General features: G+C 39.8%; 1 pseudogene; it reads left to right on the top strand.

The window, feature by feature from the left end:
* The first annotated feature begins 262 nt into the window (after positions 1-262).
* On the top strand, positions 263-903 carry LOC116589896 (annotated as a pseudogene).
* The last annotated feature ends 8,493 nt before the right edge of the window (positions 904-9,396 follow it).

Raw genomic sequence — 9,396 nt, 5'->3', positions numbered from 1 at the left:
GCTGGAAAATATTCAAAGAAATAATGCCTGAAATTTCCCCAAATCTGGAAAGGGGCATAAACCTAGATTCAAGAAGCTTAGTGAACCCCAAATGGGGTAAAAAAAAAAAAAAAATCCATGCCCAGACATATCATAATCAAACTTTTGAAAACTAAGAATGTGGGAAAAGCACAGAGAGAAATGGTATATTACCTATAGGGGAAGAAAATTTGAATGACAGTGCCTTTCTTATTAGAAATTACCAAATCCAGGCCCAGAGAAGATGGCTGCCCCAGCAGTGTCTGGGCTGTCTCAGTCAGTTCAATGTTTTAGTACATCTCTGGTCAGACCATTTTCCAAGCTTGTGAGGCGGCATGTTCAGGTATATGGTATCGAAGGTTGCTATGATACTGCTCTTTATTCTGCTACATCTAAACAGAATAAACTGTCACAAGTAGGAAAAGAATTCTTGAGAGTAGCACAAATCTTGAAGGAACCCAAAATGGCTGCTTCCATGATGAGTCCCTATGTAAAGCATTCCGCGAAAGTGAAAAGCTAAATGACTTGAGCTCAAAAGAGAGGTTCTCTCCTCTCACATCCAACCTGATCAATTTGCTTGCTGAGAATGGTCACTTGGACAATACCCCTGGAGTCACATCTGCCTTTTCGACCATGATAAGCATCCACCAAGGAGAAATATTGTGCACAGAGACTGCTGCATCTCCTTTAGATGAAACCACTTTTAATGACTTAAAAACAGTCCTGAAGAGCTTCCTAAGGAAAGGCCAACTATTTAAGTTGGGAGTTAAGACTTATCTGTTAGTCTTGGGTGGAATGACTGTCCATCTTGGAGAGAAATATGCTGATGTGTCTGAGAAAACCAAGATTCAGAAGCTGAGCAGAGGTATGCAGGAGGTTTTCTGAAAGTGTTGATTTTCTGTCAGTGAAAATTCCTAAATTTGGAGCAACAATAAAATGCTTCCTGAAAAGTAAAAAAAAAAAAAAAAAAAGGAAGGAAGGAAGGAAGGACGGACCAAGTCCAGAAGAAAGTGGCACATTTTTTAAGTGCTGAAAGAAAAGAACTGTCAACTTAGAATTCTAGATCCAGCAAATTTTCAGGAATGAAAAGACAATAAATCCAGTCTAAGGTAAAGAAAAAATGGAATTTGTTACTTGCAGACCTACCCTGGAAGAATGACCAAATGAAGATCCTTTTAAAAAAAAGAGAGAGAGAGAGAGACCTCAGAAGTCAGGTGTTGGGGCAAGGGGCGAGGGAGATGGAGAAAGGTAATCTTAGACAGGTTCCATCAGTGCAGAGCCCCATGTGGGGGGCTCGATCCCATGACCCTGAGATCATGACCTAAGCTGAAATCAAGAGTCAGACACTTACCTGCCTGAGCCACCAAGGCACCCCAAAACTCATTGTCCTTAATAATCATCACTGTCCTATGATGTGCTATTATCCCTTTTCTCTGATAATGAAACTGTCATTAAATCTGGGCCCAAGACCAGATAGCTAGTAAGTAAGAGACCAGGGTCATTCACTAAGCACAGTTAGTTTTTCTATTCTAGACTTAAAACAGAACTGAAAGGCAAGGAGAGTGGACCAAATCAAGGGGCTTGAAGGTTAGAACTGTGTGTTCTGGCAAGGTTGTCAGATTTCTAGGATGGCCCCAATCTGGGACTCAGAGCCTGAACCCTGACCCAAAGTTCTGATCTCCCCAGCTCCAGGGCTCACCCTCAGGAGAAATCCCACATATTATATGACATTATGACCTTCTGTTAAAAAATTATATGTGGTAATAATATTGTGCTTATTATTTTTTTCAAAATGAGTTTAACTTTCTGGGTATTCATATTTCATTATTTGATGACAAAATGGTATGATGTCTGGGATATGCTTTGAAGTCATCCAGTAAGGGGGGGAGGGAAGGGGGTGTCAGCATGTAGATTTAAGAAGCTTATCCGTGACTTAATAATACTTTGTTGAAGCTGATGATTGCTATGTGTAGATACATTTGTCTCATCTTTCTGCTTTGCAGTATATTTGAAAATTTCCATAATGAAATGCTTTTTAAAAAGTGATTCCCCAAAGATAAGCTGGAAAGAAAGAAAAAAAAAAAAAACAAGTCATGTGCCCAAGGGAGGAAGAGAGGCCAGGTCAAGTTCCCACAGGGTTGAAGGGACAGGTGGGAGCAATGTTGTTGATGGGCTGACCAGGCATAAATGAGTTTTGAGTATTCTTGGACATGAAGCAGCAGAGTTTCCCCAATCTCTGTTGCTAAGCTTGTCCACTTCTCAGTCCAGAATGACTGGAAACCCAGGCCCCAGATGAGCTGTCTGCCAGGGGGTCCTTCCAAGAGGCCATCGCCTTTAAGGAGCTGGAGATCTGACATGGGCACCCCAAATCTAGTGGACATCAAGGGGACAAGACAAAAGTCTGTCCCCCACTTGGCTGCATCATTTTCGAGTTCTGTCCTTCACCCCTTCACCTCCCCACCCCCACGACTCTCTCATAGCCAGTTGGCGCTTAAATCCTCAAGCCCTTTATCTTTTAACATTCCATTCCTGTCCCATTCCTTCCTCCAAAGCCATGTTTGTGCTGGAATGCCCCCTCTCTGCCAGCTCACTAAAATACTCCGCTTCCCAGTTCTTAAAACATTTCTGCTGTATATTCCCACTAAGAAATTCCCTCAATATTTAGATAGGGGGTGTTGATTTCCTACCACAATTCCTTCCTCCCACATTCCTCCGCCAAACACACTGACCATTTGCTTTTCATTAATATAAAAATGGAAACCCTCAGTTTATTAATTGATGTCTGTTTCTAATATTCTGATCTGGCAGTGTGGTCTGGGTGATGTGCTAGCTGCCAGGATGTAGGAACCATACCACTTTTCTTAACTCCATGCAAGAAACTCAAGGAAAGGTACACGTTCAGGCACCTGACAGATGCTCTGGGAGAAGAGGGTCATCTTGGTGAAAGGAATGATGAACATGTGAGATGTGGGGTGTGTCTTCACCTGCTCCTTTGTGCCCTTACTTGCCCCTTCTCTCAGGCCCCCACTACATTGATGTAACCTCCTCACTAGAACCACCCTAAAGTCCTACATTGTAAATGCCTTCTTCTCTGATGTCAAAACTTCTCAGTCCTATCTCCCCAGGGCTCTCTCTCTTGATGGAATAGCCAATCACTTGCGTGATGTTGACCTAAGGGATTACTCCATCCCAGTTTACATTTGCATGTTAATAACTTGGTCCAAGGGGTAAATATAGGCATTTGGGGGCACCTTTGGAGGCTAACGAAGAGAATATTTCAGAGACTAGGTGATTTCGAGAGCCCTTCCTATCAATCCATGTGGGCTGCTAAAAGAAGCTGGCACAGTGTTTAATTTATAAATCACCCAGCAAATAGTGACAAAAACAAGCCATTGGCAAGTCATCGCCAACTAGTTGGTGACAGCTTTATAAAAATAAGATTCATATCCACTCATAAAGAATATGGGAGCCTTCCTGAAAAACTAGAGTCTCGGGTTGAACACCATCCCCAGATACAACTGGATTTACCTCTGAGGAGCTAGCAGCGATGGAGGCCTTTTACTTGAGGGCTCCCCAGTTTGGAAGGGATTTCACTGTGGGCTTTGTTGGGGAATAGATATACTGTTAGAAAGAGGATAAGACAGAAGTCTTCCAGCTCCATAATCTTGGGCTCCTTCTAAAGTATGCACTGAGATTCTTGAGTAGGCTCCCACACGCCGTATCATAGTGAGCTAATTGGAAAAGGTACATTTTCTTATCCTAAACACTACCAGTCAAATATCTCCTCCAAGGAAGATGCAGATTACTGGAGGGTCCCTCCCTCCCCCTCCTCTCCAGTTTTGGCTTCCTGACGTCAGTGAAGGCTCTTCTGGCCTAGCAGCCTTGGCCTTGGGCCTAGAAAGCATCATTGTGGACAGCTCAGACTTGAGGCTGATGGCTCAGATAATTGGACAATCTAGGCTCAAATGCCAGTTTCCAAAACCAGAGAGATTTCTGTGCAGTTTGACCTATCATTTAAGCCAGACAGAAAATCTTTGACATTCTCCCCCACTCCCTCTTTTTAAACAATGTAAAATGCTATTCCTCATCTAATTATACCCAAGAAATGTGACAACTGTAATTTTAAGAATCCAATGCCCACAAAACATTGTGTAAAACCTACAGTCTCTATTCATCAATAAATTATGTATAATTAAGCATTCTAAAATGATTTTTCTTCTTTTCTCCTCATTTAAAAGATTTCTAGCCCATTGGTAAAAGTTTCATATTACATAATGACTTTTAGAGGTTGGAGACTCCTATGTGTGTATGCATATGTCTATATTAAATATATATGTTATAACAGATATATACAACTTGAAACACAAATTTTTAATGCTTTAATTCATACATGATAAAATTAACTGTTCTTTGTGAACTGTTCTAGGAATTTTTACATATGCATAGTATCCTATAACCACCATCATAAACAGGACATAGAACAATTTCAATACTCCAAAGAAATCTCTTGTGTTGCCCATCTGTAGTCATTGTCTGCTTCTGAGTCCAGAATGACTGGACTTCCATTTGCCCTTTACATGTAGCAACCAGTTACCTGTTCCCATCAATTAGTTTTGCATTTGCCAGAATGTCATATAAATGGAATCACACGGTGGATACTCTTTTTCCAAAAGATTTATTTATTTATTGGAGCAGAGGAAGGGGCAGAGGAAGAGCATCTTCAAGCAGACTTCTTGCGGAACGCAGAGCCTGACACAGGGTTCTCCATCCTACAACCCACGAAATCATGACCTGAGCCGAAACCAAGAGTTGCACGCGTAACTGACTGAGCCACCCAGCTGCCCCCTGTGAGTACTTTTTGAAAATGACTCCTTTCACTACCGTAATGCCCTTAAAATTCATCCAACCTGTCACGTACACCAATAGCTTGTTATAACAAACTGCCGACCTATTTTCCAGAGTGGCTGTGCCATTCTGCATTCCCACCAACAATGTATGTATGAGAGGTCCAGTTGCTTTTCAACCTTACCAACCCTTGGTATTATTCACATTTTTTAATTTGTGTAGTTTTTGCCATTCTAATAAGGGTGCAGTGATATGTCATTGTGGTTTTAATTAGCATTTTCCTAATAGTTAAGGATATTGAGCAGTTGTTCATGGTTCATTTTCTATCCATGCATCTTCTTTATAAATTATGTGTTCAAATGTTCTGCTCATTTTGTTATTATTTTCTCTTTGCTGAGAGTTATGTATTCTGGATACAAGTCCTTTGATATGTGACTTGCAAATACTTTCTCCCAGTCTGTGGTTTGTCTTTTTATTCTTTTAATGGTAGGCTTTGCAGAGCAAAAGTTTTAAATTTTGATTAGATTTCATTTATCAAGTCTTTTCTTTTATGCAAAGAAAAGTTTCTTTTTAGTGTTATATCTAAGAATTCTTTGACTAACCTAAGGTCATAAAGACTTTTCTTCTAAAAGTTTTATAGTTTTATATTTTATGTTTATTTTTAGGTCTATAAACTTATTTGAATTAATTTTGTAATATGGTGTAAGATGAAGATTAAGATTCTTTTTTTTTCTTTCTTTTTTTTTTGATGCTAAATAGATCCAGAATCTTTTATGGAAAAAAATATGTCCCTTCTCCACTGAACTGCTTTGCGTGTTTGTTAAAATTTAGTTGGCCATATTCGTGAAACCTATTGCTGGATTTTCTAATCCATTCCACTGATGTGTGTGTTTATTCTTTTGCTAATACTATGCTGTATCGATCCCTGGAGTTTTGTTATATGGTTTAAAATCAGGTAATATGAGTCCTTGAAATTTGTTCTTTTTCAAAATCATTTTGGCTATTCTAGTTCATTAACCTTTGCATATACACTTCAGCATCAACCTGTGTATATGTACAAAGACTCTTGCTGAGATTAAATCTATAAATCAATTTAGGGAGATTGACATTTTAAGTAATTCTTTCAACCTGTGAGTATGCCATTCTGTTAATTTAGGCCTTTTTTGAAATCTTTTTCATCACACTTTGTACTTTTTAGGGTATAGATCTTGCAGATATTTTGTCACATTTATATTTATTTCGTTTTTGGAAGCTATTATAAATATTACTATTTTTTTTAAAAACCTCAGTTTCCAGGAGTACCTGGGCACCTCAGTTGGTTAAGCATCTGCCTTCAGCTCAGATCATGATCTCAGGGCCTGGGATGGAGCCCTACATCGGGCTCCCCGCTCAATGGGTTGTCTGCTTTTCCCTCTCCCTCTGCCCCTCCTCTGTGCACTCTCTTTTTCTCTTGAATAAATAAAATCTTTAAAAAATCATTTTCCAATTGTCTACTATTATTTTATGGAAAAGCAAGTGATTTCTTACATTGCTCTTACATGCTATGATCTTTATAAACTCAATTATTCATTCTAGGAGCTTATTTTTAAAATAGGTGGTTTGAGAGTTTCAACATAGATAATAATGTTATCTCTAAATGGGAATAGGTTTATTTTTTTCTTTCAAAGCTTAATGTCTTTTAAGTCTTTTTCCTGCCTTATTACATTTGTTAGCATTACAGTATACTATTGAGTAGGAGTAGTAAAAGTAGACATCCATGCCTAGTTCTCAGTATTAAAAGGAAGACATTCAGTCTTTTACTATTTAGAATTATGTTACCTGTAGTTGTTTTGTATATGCTCATTATCAAATTGAAGAAATTAACTTCTATTCTTAGCTTGTCAAGTTTTTCTAAAGTCATGTTATAAAAATATAATATTCTTCTTATTATTAAAGACCTTATTTCTGGTAGTAAACAGAGCACTGATGGCATTGCTTCTGTTCGGTGAACTCACTTCACAGCAAATGAAAGGCCACAATGGGCCCATGTTCATGAAATTCACCGATCTTACCATGTTACCCCCATACTGAGTTGACTAGCTTTATAAAGTGGTAGAATGACCTTTTGAAGACTCAGTTTCCATGCCAGTGAGGTGGCACCACCTTGCAGGGTTGGAGTGGGTTCTTCAGAAAGCTGTATATGCTCTGACTCAATGTCCCATATGAGTTATTCTTTCCTCCATTGCCAGGATTCATGGGTCCAGGAATTAAGCACTAGAAATGGAAGTGACACCATTCACTACTATCCCTAGTGATCCAGTCGTGAAAGTTCTGAGTCCTGTTTCAGCTTTATACTCTGCTGGCCTAGAGGTCTTAGTTCCAGAAGAAGAAATGTTTTCCCCAGGAGACACAACAATGATTTCCATTGAACTGGACATTAAGACTGCCACCCAGCCAGTTGGTCTCCTCATATCTTTGAATCAGTAGGTAAAGATGGAAGTTACTCTGCTGATTGAGACGATCGATCCTGACTACCAAGAGGAAATCGTGTTGCTACTCTATAAGGAGGTTTAGGAAGAGAGTCTGGAGTACAGGAGATTTCCTACAGTGTCTCTTGGTGTCACTCTGCCCTGTGATTAAATCTGATGGAAAATTACAACAACCTAGTCCAAGAAGGGCTAATGATGGCCCAGACCCTTCATGAATTAAGGTTTGGGTCACCCCACCAGGTTAAAAAATACACGGCCAGTGGCGGTCATGACTGGCTGAAGGCAAAGGAAATATGGAAGAAAGTAGTTATTATTACCAGCTACGGCCCTATGACCAGTTCCAGAAAGGAGGACAATAATTGTCATGAACATTTTCTCTTTGTTATTAGTGTGTGTAGTGTATGTGTAGTGTGTGTGTGTGTGTGTGTGTGTTCTTTGTTGCTCTCAAGAGTACTGACTGATATGGGCTGTTCATGTGTGAATTATACTGATTACTTCTCAAGTGTTGACCAATCTTCACCTCTGGGTAAACTCTGCTCGACCATGAGTATTATTCTTTTTAATAGCGTATGTTCAGTTGGCTAATATTTTACATAGTTTTTGGATCTACATTCATGGGAATATTGGTTTATGTTTTTTTCTTAAACTTGTTTTACCTGGCTTTATTATGAGAGTAACATTGGCCTCCTCCTGAAATGGGTTATGATGGGAGCCCATTTTTTTAGTTCTTATTTTCTGGAAGCATTTGTGGAGAATTGCTGTTATTTCGCCTTTAAATGTTTAGCTAAGTTTAGCCAAATTCACCGATGAAACCATCTGGGCCTAGAGTTTGCCTTTTTTGGAAGGTTTTTAAGCTACGAATTCAATGTATTTACATATTGTATTTCTTTTTTATTTTTGGTACCTTATGGCTCTTAAGAAATCAGTCCATTTCATAGAGTTGTACATAGATTTGCTCATGGTATCCTTTTTAAAATTATGGTATCCTTTTATTTTTGTTATCCTGCTGATGTCTTTTTAAAAGCCTCTTTCCTTCCTGACATCGGTATTTTGCTTCTTCTATCATTTTTTCTCTTGCTCAATCTGGTTAAAGGTTAAGCAATTTTGTTGACTTTTTCAAAGAACGATGTTTACGTTCATTGATTTTATCCATCGCGGTTCTGTTTTCTGTTGCATTGATTGCCGCTCTTATTTATTATTTCTGCCCTCCTCCAGCTCCCATGGCAAAGACCAAACTCTATCAAATTTCAGGCTAACCTGCAAAAGCCCTGCTTTCAGGATAGCCTCACAGTCCATAATTTTAAAACAGGACTCTGGATGTGTTCCCCAAAGTGAGCAAGTGTGACGTGTGTTTGTGTGTCAGGCCTGGCAGGGACAGCCGGAAACGAGAGGAGGAAGAAAGGAGCTTTGTGCCCCGACGTCAGGCTCTAAAAAGCGAAGTTTAGAGAAAAAGACCGAGTAAAGCTTTTTTTCCGGAAGAGACTTTCTAAGCATTGTTGGAATCTGGCTTGAATACAACACACTTAATAACATTTTACATTTCTTCATATTATGCCAAAAGGTTGTAAACTAGGGAAGGTGCTGCTCTGGGGTAGATTGAAGGTCCAACGAGTTGACCCTTGAGTGATACTTTCCTGCTCTGGCCTACTGGGCCTTCTCCATTTTTTCGGCCTCCATGGCCAGAGGCCTCAGAGCTGTCATCCACGTCCTCCTCACAATGGACATCTGCTTCAAGAACCACTCCAATTAAAGGGCAGGCCACTCCCCGGTGGCTGTTTACTGGTCCCCCACAGGCCAGGGAGTGAACATCTGATACATGGCCTGGGAAGGGATAAACTCACTTTCGCCCACAGTTCCGTGTTTAACGGGTCCCTGTGTGTTTAGTCACAGTGTTCCTGGTTGGCTGGACAGGAGTTTAAATCATTGACAGGAAATAATGACTTCCGGCCTGATCTCCCAAGTTTATCCAGAGCCTGAGGGTAGAAACTCGGGACTACTCTACTTTCCAGGTTGGTTTACCGTCCCTATAAATAAGTATAATGTCGTTCTTCATAAAGTATCCACC

The sequence above is a fragment of the Mustela erminea genome, chromosome 5 (assembly GCF_009829155.1).
Source record: "Mustela erminea isolate mMusErm1 chromosome 5, mMusErm1.Pri, whole genome shotgun sequence".
Taxonomy (NCBI): domain Eukaryota; kingdom Metazoa; phylum Chordata; class Mammalia; order Carnivora; family Mustelidae; genus Mustela; species Mustela erminea.
This window is presented reverse-complemented; position numbering and strand designations above follow the sequence as displayed.